At 37.9% G+C, this 21,518-nt stretch overlaps 1 protein-coding gene across 1 annotated transcript in view; it reads left to right on the top strand.

Moving 5' to 3' along the window:
- CHRM3 (cholinergic receptor muscarinic 3) overlaps nt 1-21,518 on the top strand; it is a 485,324-nt gene that overhangs the window by 256,615 nt on the left and 207,191 nt on the right. Inside the window, exon 3 of the mRNA XM_064594586.1 lies at nt 310-412. The gene's annotated coding sequence lies outside the window, so the exon portion shown is untranslated. The remainder of the gene's footprint in view (nt 1-309; nt 413-21,518) is intronic.

The following is a 21,518-nucleotide window of genomic DNA, read 5'->3' as shown; positions in this document are numbered from 1 at the left end:
CCTAAGAGTTCTCATCAGAAGGAGAAAGAAATTGTTTTTCTTTCCTTTTTTGCTTTGTTTTTATGGTATCTACATGAGATGATGGATGCTAACTAAACTCACAGCAGTAATCATTTCACGATATATGTAAGTTAAATCATTGTGCTGGACACCTTACACTTATACAGTGATGTACGACAATTATATCTTGATAAAACGGGGAAAAAATAAATAAAATACTCTCTCACAGTTTAGTGATCCAACTGTCCTCCTTCATCTTTTATTTTGATTTAGATTCATTTACCCCTTCTTTCTTTCTTTGATTTTCAGCTTTCGTGGTGACATGGCACCTGTTTTCTTTCTACAAGAGAAATTCAGCACACAGCAGAGTCCTTGATAAATTGGATTGGTTTGACGATCCTACCTGGAATAGGTATGTAAAATGTCCAGAGTCCTTGATAAATTGGACTGGTTTGACGATCCTACTGGGAATAGGTATGTAAAATGTCCAGAGTCCTTGATAAATTGGATTGGTTTGACGATCCTACCTGGAATAGGTATGTAAAATGTCCAGAGTCCTTGATAAATTGGATTGGTTTGACGATCCTACCTGGAATAGGTATGTAAAATGTCCAGAGTCCTTGATAAATTGGATTGGTTTGACGATCCTACCTGGAATAGGTATGTAAAATGTCCAGAGTCCTTGATAAATTGGATTGGTTTGACGATCCTACCTGGAATAGGTATGTAAAATGTCCAGAGTCCTTGATAAATTGGATTGGTTTGACGATCCTACCGGGAATAGGTATGCAAAATGTCCAGAGTCCTTGGTAAATTGGATTGGTTTGACGATCCTACCGGGAATAGGTATGCAAAATATCCAGAGTCCTTGGTAAATTGGATTGGTTTGACGATCCTACCTGGAATAGGTATGTAAAATGTCCAGAGTCCTTGATAAATTGGATTGGTTTGACAATCCTACCGGGAATAGGTATGTAAAATGTCCAGAGTCCTTGATAAATTGGATTGGTTTGACGATCCTACCGGGAATAGGTATGTAAAATGTCCAGAGTCCTTGATAAATTGGATTGGTTTGACGATCCTACCTGGAATAGGTATGTAAAATGTCCAGAGTCCTTGATAAATTGGATTGGTTTGACAATCCTACCGGGAATAGGTATGTAAAATGTCCAGAGTCCTTGATAAATTGGATTGGTTTGACGATCCTACCTGGAATAGGTATGTAAAATGTCCATATATGCTTACCTGTTGTTTTGAATCATATTTATGATTCAACAGGAACCATTCCTGTTATTCTTGTTGTTCACTGAGATTGCAGTATGTCCTGAGGAGTAAAATTTATGTGTCAGACATGACCTTTGTCTTTTCTGCTTAGAAGTATCTGTCTATAGTATGATTTACAAGACTCCTAAAGACCCCTTTATTTTCTTTCTTATGTGATAAGTACACATTAAGAATACACTCATTCTAGGAAAGAGGGGAAATTCTATGCTCATATGATTCTGAAAATAATAAGATTCATCTACAACTCTATGGAAATCAAGTATATGAAATATGACAGATCCTCTGGTATGTTTATGAGTATAATATCTGTAGTTCAAGATTCTAAAGAAAGGTATGAACTTCTTTTTTTTTCCCAAAAATTAGTCCAGGCTTAGACAAAACTGAATGCTAAATTATGAGCAAATAACTATGCATGTGAATTAATTAATGATCCCTAGATCTCTGAGGTTTGTGACAATTACTCCCTTGATGTATCATGATATAAATATGGCTTAAAAAACAAAATATACAGTATTTGATGGTTTTATTATATAATGAGTTCTCTTGAAGGAAATGTTCTAAAATTAGATTCTTATAAGATATGAGCCCTGTAACTCTTGATGTGATCCAATTCAGACTACTTGGATGACTGCTCTGTGTGTGTGTCACCTTTATTCTTAATGAAGGATCAGGTAATTAACGATTGTGTTTCCACGAGTCTCCAAAGAATTTCACTCCTATGTTCTGTGAGAGTCTGAAATCCATAATTAGAGTTTAACTCCCTGATTTAAACAGAAGTTGCAACTGGTCACCTACGTGTCCGATCTATCTTCTTTTATTTCTTTGTATCGGGTTTTGTTTTGTTTTTTGGCCTACACAAAATGGATATGTATGTGCTTTAAAAATTACCAAACCAAAAAACCAGGAGAGTTCACATAAAAATCCGGGTTCCCAGTCTTCTCTTTCTCTGTCGGTGGCTCTACCAGTAAACCAGTTACTCATTTAAGAAATCTAGTTGCCATACGAGAGAATATTCCCTCTACTTAACCTCTCCGCAACTATCCCATCAAGTTCTTCAGGTTTAGCCCAGACTCGGTGGTTCTCAGGCCTCAGGACGAGAAGGTTCTTGTGCCCAGGTTCTTCCCAGAAAATTAAGTCCAAACCTCAGAGGGTGGAGCTGGGGCTTCAGAATTTTTAAAAAGTTCTTCAAATGATTTATAGGTGCAGTTGGAGTTTAGAACTATTGCTCCGAAATCTTCCTTTGTCTCTATGTCAATTATCACCCCACAGTGCAAGTGACATCCATCACTTCCTTGTCTCACCAGTGTTCAGCAATAGTCCCCAAATCACCTTCTCGCTTCTGTTCTGGCCCCCATTCAATCCATTCTCCACCCAACAGCCAGAGCGATTGTTCATAAATAGAAAATGTCTGGTCAATTCCTGCTTACACCTCTATCAGTAACAAAGATAACTGATAATGATCATTTATGCTTTCGTGGGATGAAGACTGAGTTCAGGTTTTGTTAAAAGACCGAGTCACCGAGGCAGTGAATTTCAGGAGCAAATTGGACAAAGGGCACAGAAGGTGTAGCTGAAGATACCAAGACAGCTGTATTCCCTCCGCACATCAGGCCTTGGGCCTAATCTTCTGCTTGCCTGTCCCTCTAGGCAGTGACTCAGAGGCCAGAAGGGCTATTGACATCTCCTGCAAATTGCCACCCAGTCCATTCCTGGTCTCACATTACCATCAGGAGCAAAGACATTTTGTAATTTGTCAGTGACACTATTATAAGATTAATTTTATGGCACAGCCACCGAAGTTTTTTAAATGTCACTCCTTCATAGGTGCATAATTCACCCAGCAAAATACGATGATACTGGCAAATTTTTAGGCAGAATAACAGAATTGGGACAAATAACAATTTGTTGGGTGGGGAGGTGATGGTTATAGCTAGGATCATTTCATCTGCAGCTCAAATATATAGGCCTTTCTTTTCACCAATAATAATGTAAATTAAGTATTTATCTGAGCTGCAGTGGAGACTTTTTTTTCTCATAGTGACTGTCTAGTGACTTTATAGACCACTGTTTCAGCCACTGAAAACTGTCCTTTAGACTCTAACCACCCATAACTGTAGATGTTGCACTTCCCATTGGAAGGGAAGAAGATAAGGTGTCATCAAAATGTTTTCGTCAAAAAAGACACCCTTTGCAGGATAGTGATGCTATTTTAATCAGAATTTTAAATGAAATCAATAAGTGTAAGCTGCTTTGCTACTGAGTGGAAACTTGGATCTGTGTCAACACCCCTTGTACACGGCGTAATCAACTTGTATTTCATGCTGTCTTCCACATAGAACCTTGAGCATTTCACCATTTACATTATTAAAAAGTTCAAGGAGCTGCATGCGTTAAAAACAGAACAAAAATGTGCACTTGACACTCAGGTAATGGAGACCCGTGGCAAGGTATTCAATGCAGCTTACCTAGGTGTTGAATTAATGCCTGTAACACAGCTACCTTCTCTATCCTAAATTATTTCCATCAATGAAGCTAAAGTGTGTTTGGGGACCTAATTTACCCAAATACTATGCCTGCGCAACAGTATCTTATTTAAGAAAACAGTTGATATTTTAAGCTTTCTCCTAAGGGTTTATTTGGCTTGGGGGAAGGAAAACAAAATACACAGAGAGAGACACAAACACAGAGACACTGAGTATCCTTAGAGACCCGGGACGGGACAGTGCTTAGTAGTGAGATGCCCGTGCGTTTCCTTTGGGGTTCAAGGTGGATTGGTCTTGTGTAAAATTCTCTGTGGTGAATAGGCTTTAATAAGGCCACAGATGCTTTTCACGCTATTTTAGGAATTTCTTTGAAAGGATTCAGACAGCGATGCCCCTTATGTTTTAGAGTTTTACATTAATACAGGCAAAGCTTTTCAAATAATATAAAGCCATTTTTTTCTGAATTCCTTATATCTCCGAGTCTCTGGGTTCTGGACAGAGGAAGATTAAAATCTCTATAAAATCCACCCTCATGCCACCACATGAAACAACTATTGAGAGAGAAATTAATAGTGTCTGAAATGAACCTTGGGTTAAGCGTTCTTCACTTTGCATTTTCTACAACTTTTTTCATTTGCCATGATACCGCTTTAATCAGAGAGCTTCCCTAAAACTGACATAGAGCTGGTCCAGATTAACTTTAAAAATTGAATATAAAAGTTATATAAATATATCCTATGTTTGTTATAGGTCAGACACACTATGGATGCTTGATAATACTGAGTTCATTGTGAATACTTGTCTTATTTTATATTAATGCATCAAATGGCTCCAAAAATACACGTTTGTCATAAATATTTACTAATGCATCAGACTTTTTCTTATTCCTGTCAGTCCCCTAGCACCTCGTGCTGACTCTTGAGAGTGAATATTTTGGAACAAAACATATAGTATTTCAGTATCCTCCATGTTAGGACTCCACATTAGACATTAGTAAATATTTCTGGAATTTGTGGAATGAATAATTCCAGTGCATTTTACTTTTAGACACAAGCAGATGAGATACCCAAGCTAGGAAGTGACTTGGCCAGTGAACTACACACATGAAATAACGAGCAATGAAAATGGTAATTCATCGGATCAGAGACTGTATCAGATGTGTTCTGCCTGCCAAAGCAGAGAGATGGGCATCATTTTTAAAGGATTTGGACAAAGTCAAAGGGCCAAGAAACCTCATAATTTGGTTGGCAGCTCATTCTGATGTTAATAAGGCCATGGCTGGTTGCTTCCTTCTTCTCCACCAATATTTTCATCTTTAATTTTTTTCCCTGCCATGTTGAGATGTTCTAGTCTAAAAGCTCCTAATGGAGGTGCCTTATCTTTCAAAACTTTCCTAGAGTCATGTGGACAAACATGAAAAGGTGAAATACTACAGAAATGCTATAAGTATTAGTGTGGTATAGAAAGATCTGCACTAGTGAACATTTGAATAGCTTCTGCTGCATCCAAGTAGATGGTCCAAATGGATATGATGTCTTCACAATACTAGAAGCCCTTGATGCATGAAGTTCGTTTTCTCAGTAGTTGTGAAACTTCACTTTGAAACTAGATTGCATTCATTGTATAACAACACACAGTGCCTGGGAAATAAATAATTTCATATATTTAGAGTTCCTAAATCATATTCCCATATCAGGGAGATTTTAAAAACAAACCATTTTTCTTTATCAGAATCCTAATAATATGATTGATGATCATTTCGATTACAAGTATTTTGAAATCAAGAATTTCCATATTTAACTTGGCCTTGTCAATGTTCATATTTTTCTTTACATTATTAATTTTCTAAAACATTTTCTTCTATTTACTTGTTTTTGTATATCCATCTGTACTATGCTGTTTTTACCAAAAAAAAAAAAAAAAGATTTTAAGTGTGTTAGCACAAGAATAAAATAGAATAATTATAAACAAAATGGAAAAATTAGGGCAGGAAAAATATAAATAAAACCAGAGAACCAAGAGAGGAATAAATATCAGTCACAATGAGACAAACCCTAGGGACCAGCAGTTGCTACTGCTGATCCTTAGACTTGACTCTGAGTTTCCTGGCAGCTAAAGCAAAATTTAGTTAAGCAATTTTATTATCTGAAAAAAAAAAAATTCTCATGAAAAGCGAATACTGCCTAACATTAACATACTCATTCTGTAGAAAGAGAAATTACACATGGGATGCGAGTAGAGTGTTTATGCTACTGTGGGACCATTGAACTCATATTGAAGGATCACAGTAATAGGAACGAGATACACCCTCCTGAACCATGTGTATGGATCATCAGCATCTGTTTGTTTATATTTGTAGTCATGTTTCAGCTAATGGTTGAAAGAAATCCACTGAAGTCAGGATTTTGTATGTGGAATTCCACTGGCCTTTTAACCTCGATGGTCCCAGAGGTCTTGATTTTGTCTTCTGTTCTCTACCACTGTCAGCATTAAAATTTTTTTTTAAGGTTTTATTTTTAAGTAACCTCTACACTCAGTAGTGTCCCAGAACCCCGAGATCAAGAGTCCCACGCTCTACCGACTGAGCCAGCCAGGCGCCCTTGTCAGCATTAAATTTTGAATGTTTAGTTTATTTCATTTGGCATAAAATTCTGTGCTTGCCCAACACGGTTTTTATTATGTTAGCTCCTACTGGATATACATATTTTTAATTTTGTTACTCTTTAAGCTTTTGAAAAAAATGAACGAGTCTTTATTTCTTTATTTATTTAGAATAGGATCATTGAACAAAGTCTAATAAACTGCTACTTATTTTACCAAACAACACCTTCTTATATTAATGGCGCAAACTTTACGTCATTGTTCTGCTCTTGAAATCCACCCCATTTAAAAGCTTCTATCAAATCCATTGCAATTGCAATATGAAAATTCTTGTGATCAATACTCATAGGAGAATGGCACACAATTTGATCATTCTAAAAAGAAAAAAAAATGGGGCGCCTGGGTGGCTCAGTCTCTTAAGCGTCCCACTCTTGATTTCCACTCAGGTCCTGATCTCAGGGTCCTGGGATCGAGCCCTGTGTTGGGCTCTGCGCTCAGCATGGAATCTGCTCTATTCTCTCTCCCTCTCCCTCTGCTCCCCACCCTCCCCCTGCTTGCATGCTCTCTTTCTCTCTTTCTAAAATAACAAATCTGTAAAAAAAGAAGAAAGAAAGAAAAAGGGAATCACATATTTTACAAGCAACATATGTATAAGATAAAGAGACTTATGAATTCCTATGCATGAATTCTGGCCTTAAAAGATTGAAAGGACTATTTCCAATATGGAAAAACCAATGGAAATAAATCCATAAGAAAGGATGAATCATCTGTAAAGCACCCCTCTTCCATGTTAACGTATAGCTTATTTCCAAATACTGCATTATAGCCTATGCAAAGTATTAAAACATCAGGGCAAGTAGAACCAAGTAATGAGTGCTCAAAATCTCAAATTTATATTCTTCTTCCTAGTTACCTATGACTTTGAGCATATTCTTTTTTTTTCTAACAGCCTTTTTTTTTTTTCACTTTGAGCATATTTTAACTTCTGGTTGCATATAGGTTCTTCCTATTTAGAATAAAAGATAAATTTGAGCGCCTGTCTCTAAGTTGTAAACAAAATGTCAGCATGGTGGTATTGAAAGGTGTCTTTCTGGGACATTTTTTCAACTTATAAAGATCACTTTAAATTAAATTGATTATTTTAATACAAAGCAGTTAACACTTGAGTATCACCTATAATCTGCTCAACTGTTTCACGTTTACTAGGCACTGCTATGGTCCAGTCTCCGTGTAGGTCCCTTAATGCATATCGTTAATTCGGATTATCTGTTTTCATCTTCAAAGCAGCCCTGTGAGATAGGTAATATCATCCTCACTGTACAATTAACTTTAAAAAGTGTATTACAGTGAAGTTATGTCACAAGTAATCCCCATCTACTTACTAAGAAGAAGAACCCATGATAACCAGAACCCTTGCTTTCTCAGTGCAAAACCCTTATCGTGTACATCAGTGCTTCTCAACTACAGTGATTTTGCCCCCTATGGGACACTGGGCAATTTCTGGAGCCATGTTTCTTTGTCACAACCAAAGGGAAGCATTCCTAGAATCTAGTGGGCAGAGGCCAGGGATGATGCAAACTTCCTACAACACACAAGACACCCCTATCACCCAACAAGGAATTATCCAGAACAAAGCGTCCATAGTGCCAAGGTGGAGAAACTCAGCTCTAAAAAAGTGCCTTGTGGAGAGTACTGCGTAATTAGTGAAAGGATACAGATGTGCCTAAGAAAGGGAAGTGTACAGGGAATGTGACTATTCTGACAGGGACCCTAGGGAGAGTGAGCCTGGAGGCAGGGGAGGAGCATCAGGGAGAGGAAGACTTTGCTGATGGAGCCAAGAGACCCGTGTGGAAACCTGTACAAAAGGAAGCTTTTCTCCTTCCTTTTAAATACAGGACATGCTGTCTGCCCTCAAGAAGGGCACACCCTTCTGGGGGAAACAAACGTAGAGGTAGTCCATCTCCATTTTAGGCTAAGCTTCTTTTTTTTTTTTTTTTAAGATTTTTTTATTTATTTATTTTTTCGAGACAGAGAGAGAGTGTGCACAAGTGGGATGGTGGGGGTGCGTAGAGGGAGAAGCAGACTCCCCACTGAGCAGGGAGCCTGATGTGGGACTTGATCCAGAACCCTGAGATCATGACCTGAACTGAAGGCAGATGCTTAACTGACTGAGCCACCCAGGTACACTCAACTTCTAATTTGGGTTGAAATCAGTTTCCTAAAATGGGCTGTTCCCCTTTTCATTCATCCCTTTGGACACAGCCTTCTCATGCTCCAACCTCACTCAGCATTTCACTGGACTTTCTTGTTCTTTACTCTCTGCTTACCCTTCCTGATGCCACAGGGCGTGGAAGCTCAAAGGAATGTCCTGACCCACTGCATGTTTGGGGGCTTTGTCTTACCCCACATCTGCATTTCAGTTGTACCCCTCATGGAACCCCAGCCGGAAGCTGGATGGCTCAATAATTCAAAGAAATTTTGAATTTCTTAACTTCTCTAAGCTTTGATCTCTTTATCTCTAAAAATGAAAATAGTAGTATGTTCTTCTTGGGATTGTAGTGAGGAATAAAAGAGTATCTGCTACAAAACAAGTTCTTCTAAATATTCTATGAGCTCCTCAGTTAAGTGTCATTTCATTGACTTTCTCAAAAAAAAGGGGGGGGGGGTTGTAACCAGTAATCCTCTATATTCTGTCCCTGTATTCTGTACGCTCACCCAAAGAGTACAAACAAAAGCAATGATAAAAACCTTCTGCTCTGGCCCATAGTCTGGGTCTTGCTAGTTCTCCGAACTGTGTTCTGTCTTTGACTTACCCCTCCACCATTGTCCTGCATGTCCCCATCACTGCAACTGAATGACTCTAATGTCCTTTTCAGTAATTTCCTCCATTATCTCTCTGCCACCAGTTTTACGTCACTCCAGTCCTTCCTCAGCACTGATCCCAGAATAATCTATATGTTTTTAAGCAGACCCCATAATGTTACTCTTCTGATTTAAAAACTGTTGACTCCATGGCTCCTCTAGGCAGCTGTCCTACAAACTCACCCTGAAATGGCAGAGTTTCTATGCAAGCTTCCTTCCATCCATCCTACATAATTTCCACTGCTCTCGTGACTTGCTGTTTCCTGGATAATCATCCAGACACCGTGCTTGCACGTACTGCTCATTCTCCCTGCAGTACGCTGACCCCCGCTTTCCTGCCACATGTGTATTCATCTCAAGACCCAGATTAAATCTCACTTGTTCACTGATGCCTTTCCACAAGCCCTGCTCTTCTCCCCAAGCAGAGTTAAGTTCACCATACTCTTCCCCCAGAACCCTTCCTTCACCGTTACCTAGCACTGACCACCCTGTATTGTAGCTTGATGATATACTTGATCACTTCCCCTTCAGACTGTGACTTCTTTGACGCCTGGCACCCCCATCATATTCATCATAGTATTCCTAGCAGCAGTACAAAGTGGCCACTAAATAAATGCTTTATTGTTGAATACATGTTAAGTGATCCATGAATCCCTCTTGATTTATCGTTCCCTTGCAGCTAGGGAAATGATGAAATTAATTTGTCCAATATTCGGGAGCATCCAAAAAGATTAGCAGCAAGTTTCATTAACTTGAGCTTTTACCCTCCCACCATTTTTTTTCAGTTGGGAAGAAGTTCAGATAGAGAAAAATGTAGTGTACCTACCTCCTAAGACTTTAACACCTTTTATAAGATGCAGTGTCATTCAGTTTCTTCATAATTATTATTTTTTTAAGATTTTATTTATTTATTTGAGAGAGAATGAGAGAGCATGAGAGGGGGGAGGGTCAGAGGGAGAAGCAGGCTCCTCGCTGAGCAGGGAGCCCGATGCGGGACTCGATCCCGGGACTCCAGGATCATGACCTGAGCCGAAGGCAGTCGCTTAACCAACTGAGCCACCCAGGCGCCCTCTTCATAATTATTAACATAAGTATTTGGTGCTCACTTTGGCAGCTCATATACTAACATAAGTAGTTGGGAAAAATTTAAGATATTAGAATAGTCTCAAGAAGAAAAGCTATCACTTATGGTCAGATGTCATCCATTCATTCAATAGATTTGTGTTGATTGTCTAATATGTGCCAGATTACCTGGAACATTATTATTCTACTAATACTATATTTTAAAAATCATACTAATACTTTTTAAAAAATTAATGAGATCTAAAACGTGTCCTCTAATCCCCAAGAATAATTAACTGACTCACTTATGCTTAGAAAATATCTACAAGTTTCATATTTGATCTAGGACTTTAAATTTATTTGTTAATAAATTCCTAATGGAAGATGATGTTACCTGTGTATCGTGGTGCTGGGTTCAGAGATTAGTCATTGCTGTGCTTTATGAGCAGGAATATTCCAGAACAACAACATCATGTAGTATTGTTACAACATGGTCTTTCTGAGTAAATTAGATCATACTGTACTTAGATATACTTTTAAGAAATCAGTTCACTACATAGTTAAAGCCATTCCTTTTATATTTCATTGAACAAATTTAGCAAGTTTGTGGTCTTCATCTCACAAAATCAGAAAAAAACCTGCCTTTACTAATATAAATATGACATATTTTAACCAGGTACACCCAAGAAGTATATGCATTTGACTATATAAATATAAACATACCTATATGTTTAAAACTAACAATATTGTATGTTGATGTATCTATGATTTAAAAAGACTTCCATATAAGTAGTAAGTAGCATAGTGTGATGGTTATGGGCATAAACTTTGCACCCAGCAGCTCTGAGCCAACAGAGTCTCCTTGTTTCCTGACTTATCTTAGCCTCTGCTTTCATATTCTGCCAAGGAGGGTAATCAGGCCCACTTTTTACAGACAGACTGTTAAAAGGATTCTGGGAGATGAGGTGTATAAAGGGCTTTCTCTATGCCTGTGCAGGTTAGAGTTCAGAGAATAGTGATTTTAATTTAGACCTCACAAAGGCCTTTAAGAGTTCAACTTTAGGGGCGCCTGGGTGGCTCAGTCGGTTAAGCGTCTGCCTTTGGCTCAGGTCATGATCTCAGGTTCCTGGGATCGAGCTCCACATCGGGCTCCCTGCTCAGTGGGGAATCTGCTTCTCCCTCTCCCCCTCCCCCCAGCTCGTTCTCTCTCTCCCTCTCTCAAATAAATAAAATCTTTAAAAAAAAATTTTTTTTAAATAGTTCAATTTTATGTCAAAGGGAGGGATAGAAGGGGAAAAGCCATGTCCGAAGGGATTAGGAAGAATCTGACTCCGGGTCACACACCCTTGGAGTGGCAGACTGAGGGCTTCCCTCAACACCGAGCCCACACGACTCCAGCCCAGAGCTCCTGGTGGGCCCGAGGGATCTTTGCATCCTCGATGCTCTGAAACATAGTAAGCACTCCAGAAACATTGGGTAATAATGCATGTAAAGAAAAATTTGACAATTCAGTGATTGTAAGAATTCCTATGGGGAATTAAAGTCAGAGATGAACACAGTAAGAGACTTTGAGCCACACTTAAAAAGCAGAAGGTAGCCTTTTTGCTGAAAATGTGTTGCTCCCAAGGGCAAGAATCCTATCTTAATTGATGTAAGAGAGTGCCTGGTATAAACACTCAATATCTATTTGTTTAATAAATGAGTGGGCAAATGGATGAACTTGAATAACTAGGATTAAGTGTTAATAAAAACATTTTCAAGTTTTAAGAAATTATTATTATTGTTATTATTATTATTTTGCACTAACATTTTGGAAAGAATATATGCCTGTGGGTGAGTTTTTTCACCTTAGGTCTCATTGTGTTCTTCTTTTCTGTATTTAGTATAAAATTCTTCCCTTGGTTTTTTCTTTTCCTTTTCTTGCTTATAAACAACAGGACTTCGTCTTCTCAATATTTTAAAAATATTTATCCTTTTCTTAACACTCTTATTGAAATAATACAACTTTGTTGATGAATAGAAAGTCAAAACACCATGTTTTTGTGTTGTTGTTTTTTACATAATATGTGACTCAAATTCAGGGACAAACGAAATGTTGGTCGTGGTATTTTGAGGTATCTATGTTAGGAGGTGAAAGAAGAAGGATACTTAAGGAACACCATGATTTTGGGATGCCTGGGTGGCTCAGTTGTTAAGCGTCTGCCTTTGGCTCAGGTCATAATCTCCGGGTCCAGGGATTGAGTCTTGCTTCGGGCTCCCTGCTCTGCTCAGTGGGGAGTCTGTTTCTCCCTCCCCCTCTGCCACTCCCCCTCTTCATGACCTCTCTCTCTCTCTGTCAAATAAATAAATAAAATCTTTAAAAAAAAAAAAAAGGAACACCATGACTTTCAAAAACACAGATACTTCTGAAGTCTTTTAAATCATTTTGTGTCCTTGGTTATTAGAATATATATATATATCTTTGATCCCAGTATTATGATAAATTCACTATTGAACATCACAATTCAAGATTTAACTAAAAAAACCATGGGAACTCCTGGCTGACTCAGTCGGGGGTGTGGGAGGCATGCAAATCTTGATCTTGGTTGTGAGTTCGAGCCCCACGTTGGGTGTAAAGATTACTTAAAAAATAGGGTACCTGGGTGGCTCAGTTGGTTAAGCGACTGCCTTCAGCTCAGGTCATGATCCCAGGGTCCTGGGATCGAGTCCCGCATTGGGCTCCCTGCTCTGCAGGGAGCCTGCTTCTCCCTCTCCCACTCCCCCTGCTTGTGTTCCCTCTCTCGCTGTATCTCTCTCTGTCAAATAAATAAATAAAATCTTTTAAAAAAAAAAGATTACTTAAAAAATAAAATCTTTAAAAAAAGGATTTAACTCAAAAACCAAACGTTGAAGATAATAATTAAAAGCTGTTCTGGAAGATATATTTATATTATATATAATTTCTATATATAGAAAAGATGATAGATAGATAGATAGATAGATAGATAGATAGATAGATAGATAGATGATAGATAGATAGATAATTACTCCTGGTTTGTTTTAAAATAATGTAAACCTCTTTAATTCTTTCCACGGGAGTTTTTAATAACAATTACATAAAAATATGATCTGCTTGAATGTTAGTAATTTGTTTTGTTGAAAAACACAGAATGAGATTTTTCTCAGTTAATTTTTTTTCAGGGGAGGATTCTAATTGAAGTGTCACAAATTTAAGATGCAGGAGGAATGACGAGTAATAAAATATTAATGGGACCAATTGTTGCCTTAGCTTCCACACTTCCTTTGTGCACAGAAAGATTTACACCCAGGCATAGGCTAAGTAAACATTTGCATAAAAAGGTGATAAGAACATGAATAAAAATGTAAATTTCTCTGATTAGAATGCTTTTTTTTTTTTTTAAATAGGAGTGAAAAGAATTGTAAAATAGCACGGCTTATGAATTAGATTTTTGATAAAGCTGCATGTTACAAAGCATAAAATCGGCCCCCAAATGTAAAATTATTTTGTATTTGGAATGTCCTGTATGTCATCAGCCTTGCACTATGTCTTCCGAGAGCGTATGTTTCCTCTTTCTGAGAGATCTTAAAACTGGGATATTTACTGACTACATACTTTGTGTCAGACATCCATAGGCACTGAGGCTGTGACAGAGAATAAAACAAAAAGCTGTGCCATTTTGGAGGTCATGTAACAGTAGGGAAGATAGAAAATACAGAGATACACATGCAAATGTTGAGTGTCCAGGGAGATCAGTCTTAATAAGTGTATTAGGGCAACAGAGAATCTTGGTGGAAAAGGGGTGTGGTGCAGTGTTCTTTTAAAGACAGTGTTCAAAAAGTCCTTTTTAGTAACGTCACGTTGGAAGAGAGACCAGAAGAAGCCAGGGCAAGGGACCGGCATCAGCAAAGGCCCTGCGGTAGGAGCATGTTGGAGGTGTTGAGGAGAGACAGGGAGGAGCCAGGAGCCCATGATAGAGAGTAGGAAAACCATGAGAAAATGGAATCAAATCAGAAATTGGTGGATCAGGAGCAGATCATGCAAGGCCAAGTAGAGTACTGTAGGACCTTGAATTCTAGACAAAGTGACCTGGGAAGCCTTTGGAAGATTTTGAGCAAGGAAGTGATGTAATCTAAGGATTTTATAGGAGGATCATTCTGGCTTTTCTATGAAGAATAGATGGGGGAAGGGGTGCAATCCATCTATAATTTATGGGGGTGTGAGGAGTAGACATGAATATTTCTCTTTCTTGCACAGCCAGGCCCAGCTGTAAGGAAGGTCTCCATGTGACCAGCTAAGAGTCTGAGGGGCTTATTATTACAAGAGCAGGGAGAATGGATCTAAGTGTGCAAAGAGCACTTTCAGTGTCATTCACAAAGGTAGAATATGGGGGATGAGGGCCAAGTTTGTGGAGGGGAGGTCATGAGTTAAGGTTTGAACATGAAAAATATGAGGTGCTTAGATGAACTCCTAGTGGAATATTTGGGGGGGCGTAAGGGAGTTGTCTGGTTGGAGAAAATTTGGGGTTCTTTTATATTGTTATATGTCAATTCAAGCCCTGGAAACAAGAGTATGTAGCATGAAAGAGACAAGAATCCTAGGGATGTTGATGCTTCTAAGCATGGTTCTAGAACATATTCAAAGGGTCACCTCACCCTCAGAGGGAGAGAAGGGGCTGGTGAGTGGAGTTCTCTTTTTCTTCAGTTGTCTTTTCCTTTTTGCCCTAACATCCAGAATGCCATGGATTTGCATCCCAATTGGTCTCTCCAACTTAAGATGAGAGCAAGTTTTTGGGCGTATAATACTTGAAATTCCTACATTGATCCCAGCAAGGCAAAATAATCACAAAAAGAAGGGGCTGTATTAACATAAACTGAGCATATTTCATACAAAAGTACTTTCTCATCTTAAGAAAAAAGATACTTAAAAATAGGACTGTTTTTCTCAAAAAATTACCCCTTATATGGAAATTCACAGTAAATTATTTTCTGTCTGTTTTGGGAAAGGATCATCATTTAAAAGAGTTGCATATGGTTGTTTGTGTTGGTATTACTAAAAATTCATAATGTTTGGGTGACATGTAGTGGCCGGTAATTTTTAAATATATATTTATCTCTAATTCATCTGTTTGTAACAAAATACCTAAGCACATATATATGTTGAGCTATATATATAGTAATCCAAGAGAAAAGAATCCAGAGAGTTGATGTAAAGCTATAAAGTATCCAAAGTTGAATTAATTACATTGTTTGGACACGCTAAGAGTAGCAGAAAGCCGAAGCCTTTGGTTAGAGAATGGTCTCTAGATGAGACCAAAGGAGCTAAAGAACCAGCATCACTCAGGGAAATTTGCCAGGCTAGGGTGGGAGTTAAGGACTGAGCCCTTGATGCTAACTAGAGGAACCCACTCAGGGGTTGGAGAAGCATCAGGTAGTCCCGAATGGGTAAGGAATCATCGAGGGTGGCAAAGTGGGAGCTGGGCAGTGAGGGGCTTGAAAGGCTGACTCAAGATCATCAGGAAACAGTTGGTATTAATTTTAACCTGTAGGAAGAGCTCATCAGACTTGTAAAGGAAGCACTGATAAATGTGATTAAGAACTTTCAAAGAAGGGCGCCTGGATGGCTCAGTTGGTTAAGCGACTGCCTTCGGCTCAGGTCATGATCCTGGAGTTCCAGGATAGAGTCCCGCATCGCGCTCCCTGCTAGGCGACGACCCTCCCCCCTCTCATGCTCTCTCTCTGTCTCTCTCAAATAAATAAATTTAAAAATCTTAAAAAAAAAAAAAAAAGAACTTTCAAAGAGTAATTTTTCTTAAATGTGGTGGATATGCCTTGTGTTTGCTCAAAGAATTTTACTTTCCTCAACATGTTTTTAGAAAAATTCTCCAACTCTTACCAAAAAAAAAAAAAAAAAAGGAAAATATTTTAAAGGTCAAAGGTTACAAGTTTTTCATCATTTAGCCAAGAGATAGATAATATAGTCCATGTATTCAGTTTAATTTAAGTAAAATGTCAGCTTGAGGGAGGAACTACTAAGCAATTATCTGAAGATAAATTAGAGTGACATTAAGCCGTGTCCTTCATGTCCACCTGGGGATCTCATCATATAGTAATTCATCCACTTTAAATTTTAAATATTGTTCCTTGGGAGAAAATAGTCAATCATAATTTTAAATGAACTCTAAATGTTTTATGTTGTATTCACCTTTTCTGTTTAGTCATGATGACATCTCTTAATTTGGGTGTGCATAGGACTAGTGGATTGAATGGTTCTCTCCATATTTTGTTGTGAAATAGAATGTCCACTTTTAGACTCAGGGCTTACAGCTCCCCAAGGCACATCATTTGAGGATTTTCCCCCAAGACCAAGTGTCTAGAAGGATCAGTTGTGAAATAATAAAATCAAAGCGTACTTATTTCAATGTTTTGACAAGGATCCTGAGGCAAGAGACCTTAGGGGATGAAAGTATCTCAAAATGAATTAGCAAATTCAGATGTCACCAGTATCTTATGACTGTTCCCCCTAGGCTAGTTTCCTGGAATCTGTTCCAGGTTCTTTCTCTTGAGTCTGAAAGGTGGTCTCTCTCTTAGGCATCTTGAGCAAAACAAATACATCTTCCAGATAAATGTTCAGAGGCTGGAATCAGTCAGACAAGGAAAAAAACAATGGGGTGTCTCTTTTGAAGAAACCTGCCTTGTTGATGGTGCCATTTGTCTTCCAGAGCATTTTGCATATGCTCAGGCCAAGTGACTTTATAGGGGGCAGTATGTCTATGGAGTTTAAGAGAATTAAGGTTCCAGAATCCAGAATCAGCACTCTGGAATTTAAACTCTAGTTAGAGGTAATTTTCAGAATAACTCAAAATAAGAATAATAATTCAAAATAATTGAAGGCCTGTGGTTAGTTACAATTTTGAAAGACAAAATAAGACAAAAAGAGACAAAATAAGAAATAGCAGTTGAGGTGAGCTAAGAACAGTCGTGCCTGTCTGTTTGGCAATGTTGCCAGCTATTTTCAAAAATAATGAGCTAATCCTGCTGTTATGCTCAATACTGATGAGACCCTAATGAATACATTGGTTCCATAATTCAAGAGGAGCATGGAGAATTTGAAAAGGATGTAAAGGATAATCACAAAGATGAGTAATGGAACAAAAAGCAGGAACAGTTAAGAAAACCAAAGAGCTTCTCAAGAAGGACTTTGATGATCTTTAAACTCATGAACAGCTCCATTAGAGGAGACGGTGGTCCTGGCTGCGTTCTTTCTGCAGGACCAAAGAGACAGTAACTAGGCACAAAGGCTTTGATGCTGCAGGAAGAAAAGCAGTTGCTTGATGGTGAAACTTGGAAATAGCAGGCGTGGGAGCTAAAAGATTGTAAAGTTTAATTGTTCAAAGAATTGGGGTGTAGAGAAGATGTGTTTTCATCTATTTGTTTGGGTTTCCATAAATTCTGTCCTCGGGTTGAGTCCTTAGTCTTTTCTAACCATTTCTGTGAATTTCTTCTTTGTTCCAAAGAAATGCATCTTCAGTGCATTTAGGAGCAGACATCGGCTCATCAGAGGGAATGCAGCGTTTGTATTGCTCGCAGTCATGCACACTTCTATTTGCCCCATGTTTTCTTCACACAGGTTTGTAAGAAAAGTATTGTGAGGGGCGCCTGGGTGGCTCAGTTGTTAAACATCTGCCTTCGGCTCAGGTCATGATCCCAGGGTCCTGGGATCGAGCCCCCTATCGGGCTCCTTGCTCAGTGTGGAGCCTGCTTCTCTCTCTGCCTGCCATTCTCCCTGCTTACACTCTCTCTCTCTCTCTCTCTCTCCCTGTCAAATAAATAGATAATCTTAAAAAAAAAAAAAAAGTATTGTGCTTGCTACGCTTGGCTCTCTACACCATCATGGCCTGCTAGTTCAAAAGAGATGCCACTTCCTTTTTTGTTCACAAGGTTACAATAGCTTTTGAGAGCAATGTGAATTGAATTGCCTGCCCCCAAATTCATATGTTGAAGCCTTAACCCCCAATACAATTTTATTTGGAGATAGGGCTTTTAGGAGGTAATTAAGGTTATATGAAATCATAGGGATGAGTCCTAATCCCATAGGATTGGTGGCCTTATTAAAAAAAAACAAAAAACATAGCTCTACCCTCCTGATCCTCCCCCCCCCCCAAGAAGCAAATCTTCCAGAACCTTCATCTTGGACTTCCCTAACATCCAGAACTGTGAGCTGTCTGTATTTTTGAGCCACCCAGTTGGTAGCATTTGATTATGGTAACCTGAGTAGACTAATAAGAGGAAGGTTTGCTGCTTGATTCTATCATAATCTCATTTGTCTCAAGCTGGCTTTAATTAGCAGAAACCTTAGAAAATTAGAGAAGACTTTTCTGATAAGTATCTCTGTAGAGGTGAAGGGCTGAGGGGGCAAGAGGAGGACAATAGGATAAGAAATGCTCAAGGCATGTCCACCTTGGATGATATTGAAAAAGAATTCTGAGCCATCATTTGTATTTTAATACAAACTTAACATCCTAATATTATCACACTAATTTTGATCTGCATCATCAATGTATGAAAAAAGGTATCTTTTATTTTAATAATATGTACAGCTAATTTTAATAAAAACTACTTTCACTTTCATACTTCTTTTTTTTTTAAGATTTTATTTATTTATTTATTTGACAGAGAGAGACAGCGAGAGAGGGAACACAAGCAGGGGGAGTGGGAGAGGGAGAAGCAGGCTTCCCGCTGAGCAGGGAGCCCGATGCGGGGCTCGATCCCAGGACCCTGGGATCATGACCTGAGCCGAAGGCAGGCGCTTAACGACTGAGCCACCCGGGCGCCCTCATACTTTATTTTTTAGAGTTTTATATTTTTCATTGGCATCTATGTTGCAGAGTAAAAAACAAAACAAAACAAAAAAACAACAAAAAATACCATAGAAATGACAATGTGGGTCACAAAATTGGAGTTGATTATTAAAGAATATTTCTATTTTACTTGGGGAAAATATTCATATTTTGTATATCTTACCGTTTACAACACTAACAAAATGAATTATTATTTTTTGATTGTTGTTAATATTGCTTTGACATGTTCGCACATTGATATTATTCACATATTTATTTTATCTTTTTTTTTAAGATTTTTTATTTATTTATTTGACAGAGAGATAGAGACCACAAGTAGGCAGAGAGGCAGGCAGAGGGAGAGGGAGAAGCAGGCTCCCCGCTGAGGAGGGAGACCAATGCGGGGCTCGATCCCAGGGCCCTGGGATCATGACCTGAGCCGAAGGCAGATGCTTAACCAACTGAGCCACCCAGGTGCCTCTCACATATTTATTTTATCTTAATTTCATTAGAAATCTGGGAGATCTTGAGGGGTCAGTAACTAAAAGCATCATCCTCTCTGTGGTCAGCTACAGTCATTACATGCAAAATTACATATTAAACAATAAATTTAGTGCATTTTTTTTATTTTTTTATTATTTAGTGCATGTTTTAAGCTTTAGTAACAGAAACTCAAACGGGCCATAAGAACTTTTTAAACTATTATGATAGTTATATAAAATGACTTTCTCCCTCAGAGCAGTAATAGAGGAAATGAAAAGGAAAGAAAACTCATTTAGGAAATTATTTTTAAAAGCCAGAGAAAAAAATTGTATTGCCTTTGAATTATTTCAAGTTTGCTATTCTATAATTGGAACTTGAGCTACACTTACACAGTTATTTAACTTCAGTTGTTTGGGGAATATGCTAGAGAATATGCACAATTCAAATACCCTAATTACCTCAAAATTATTTACCTTGATTTCTGCTTTCTTTGAATGGATTACCTCTGTAGTCATCATAATATATAAGTATTACCTCTAAACTCAACATCTTCTCCATCCTTTCCATGTATGCACTGACATTCTCTCTTAAGACTTTTCTTTACAACACAGAGAGTAAGTAGACCATCTTTATCATGTAAAGTAATAGAAAATACATATCTGGATTTGAAGCCAAAGACATGATTTCTGGGCCTGACTTTGCTCCTTGCTAAAATGTCTGGTCTTGAGTAAGACACTTAACCTCCCTAAGGTTCTGCCTTATTAAAAGAGAGATAATGAGACCTTCCCTGTGGCTTGAATGAAAATCCTATATAAAAATATAAGTGCTATATCTTGTAAACTGTAAAGTACTATAGAAATGCAAGTTCTTTGAAAAAGAAGAACAAACAAAACCCAAAACCAGGAGAAGGAGATAATAAAGATTAGAGCAGAAATAAACAAAATAGAAACTAAAAAACTAGATCAATGAAAACAGCAGCTGGTTCTTTGAAAAGATCAATAAAATTGATAAACCTTTAGCTAGACTCATCAAAAAAGGGGGGGGAGAGAAAGAGAGGGCTGAAATAAACAAAATCAGAAATGAAAGAGTTGAAATAAGAACCAACCCCACAGAAATACAAAGGATTGTAAGATATAATATAAAATATATAAACTCCCCAAACCAGGAACCCAAATCAGAAAGAAATAGAAAATTTGAACAGACTGAGAACCACCAAAGAAATCGAATCAGTCATCAAAAAAACTCCCAAGAAACAGAAGTTCAGGACCAGATGGCTTCACAGGTGAATTCTACCAAATATTTAAAAAAGAGTTAATACCTATTCTCAAACTATTCTAAAAAATAGAAAAGGAGGAAAACTTCTAAATTCATTCTATGAGGCCAGCATTACCATGGTACTAAAACCAAAGACACTACAAAAAAAAGAGAACTGCAGGCCAATATCTCTGATGAACATAGATGCAAAAATCCTCAACAAAATATTAGCAAACCAAATCCAACAATATATTTAAAAAATCATTCACACAATCAAGTGGGATTTATTCCTGGGATACAAGACTGGTTCAGTATTCTGAAATCAATCAACATGATTTGTCACATCAATAAGAGAAAGGATAAAAACCATGTGGTCATCTCATTAGATGCAGAAAAAGCATTTGACAAAGTAAACATCTGTTCATGATAAAAAAAAAAGAAAAAGAAAAAGAAAAAAACCCTCAACAAAGGAGGTTTAGAGGGAATATGCCTCAACATAATAAAGGTCATATATGGAAAACCCACATCTAACATCATACTCAATGGTGAAAAACCAAGAGTTTTTCCCCTAAAATCAAGACAAGGATGTCCACTCTCAATACTTTACTCAACCTAGTACTAGAAGTCTTAGCCACAGAAGTGAGACAACAAA

This window comes from Mirounga angustirostris, unplaced genomic scaffold, assembly GCF_029215605.1.
Source record: "Mirounga angustirostris isolate CCGP_5_RB_7025 unplaced genomic scaffold, mMirAng1.0.hap1 SCAF_6, whole genome shotgun sequence".
NCBI lineage: Eukaryota > Metazoa > Chordata > Mammalia > Carnivora > Phocidae > Mirounga > Mirounga angustirostris.
The sequence above is the reverse complement of the archived record's forward strand: the minus strand, read 5'-3'. Positions and strand labels throughout refer to the sequence as shown.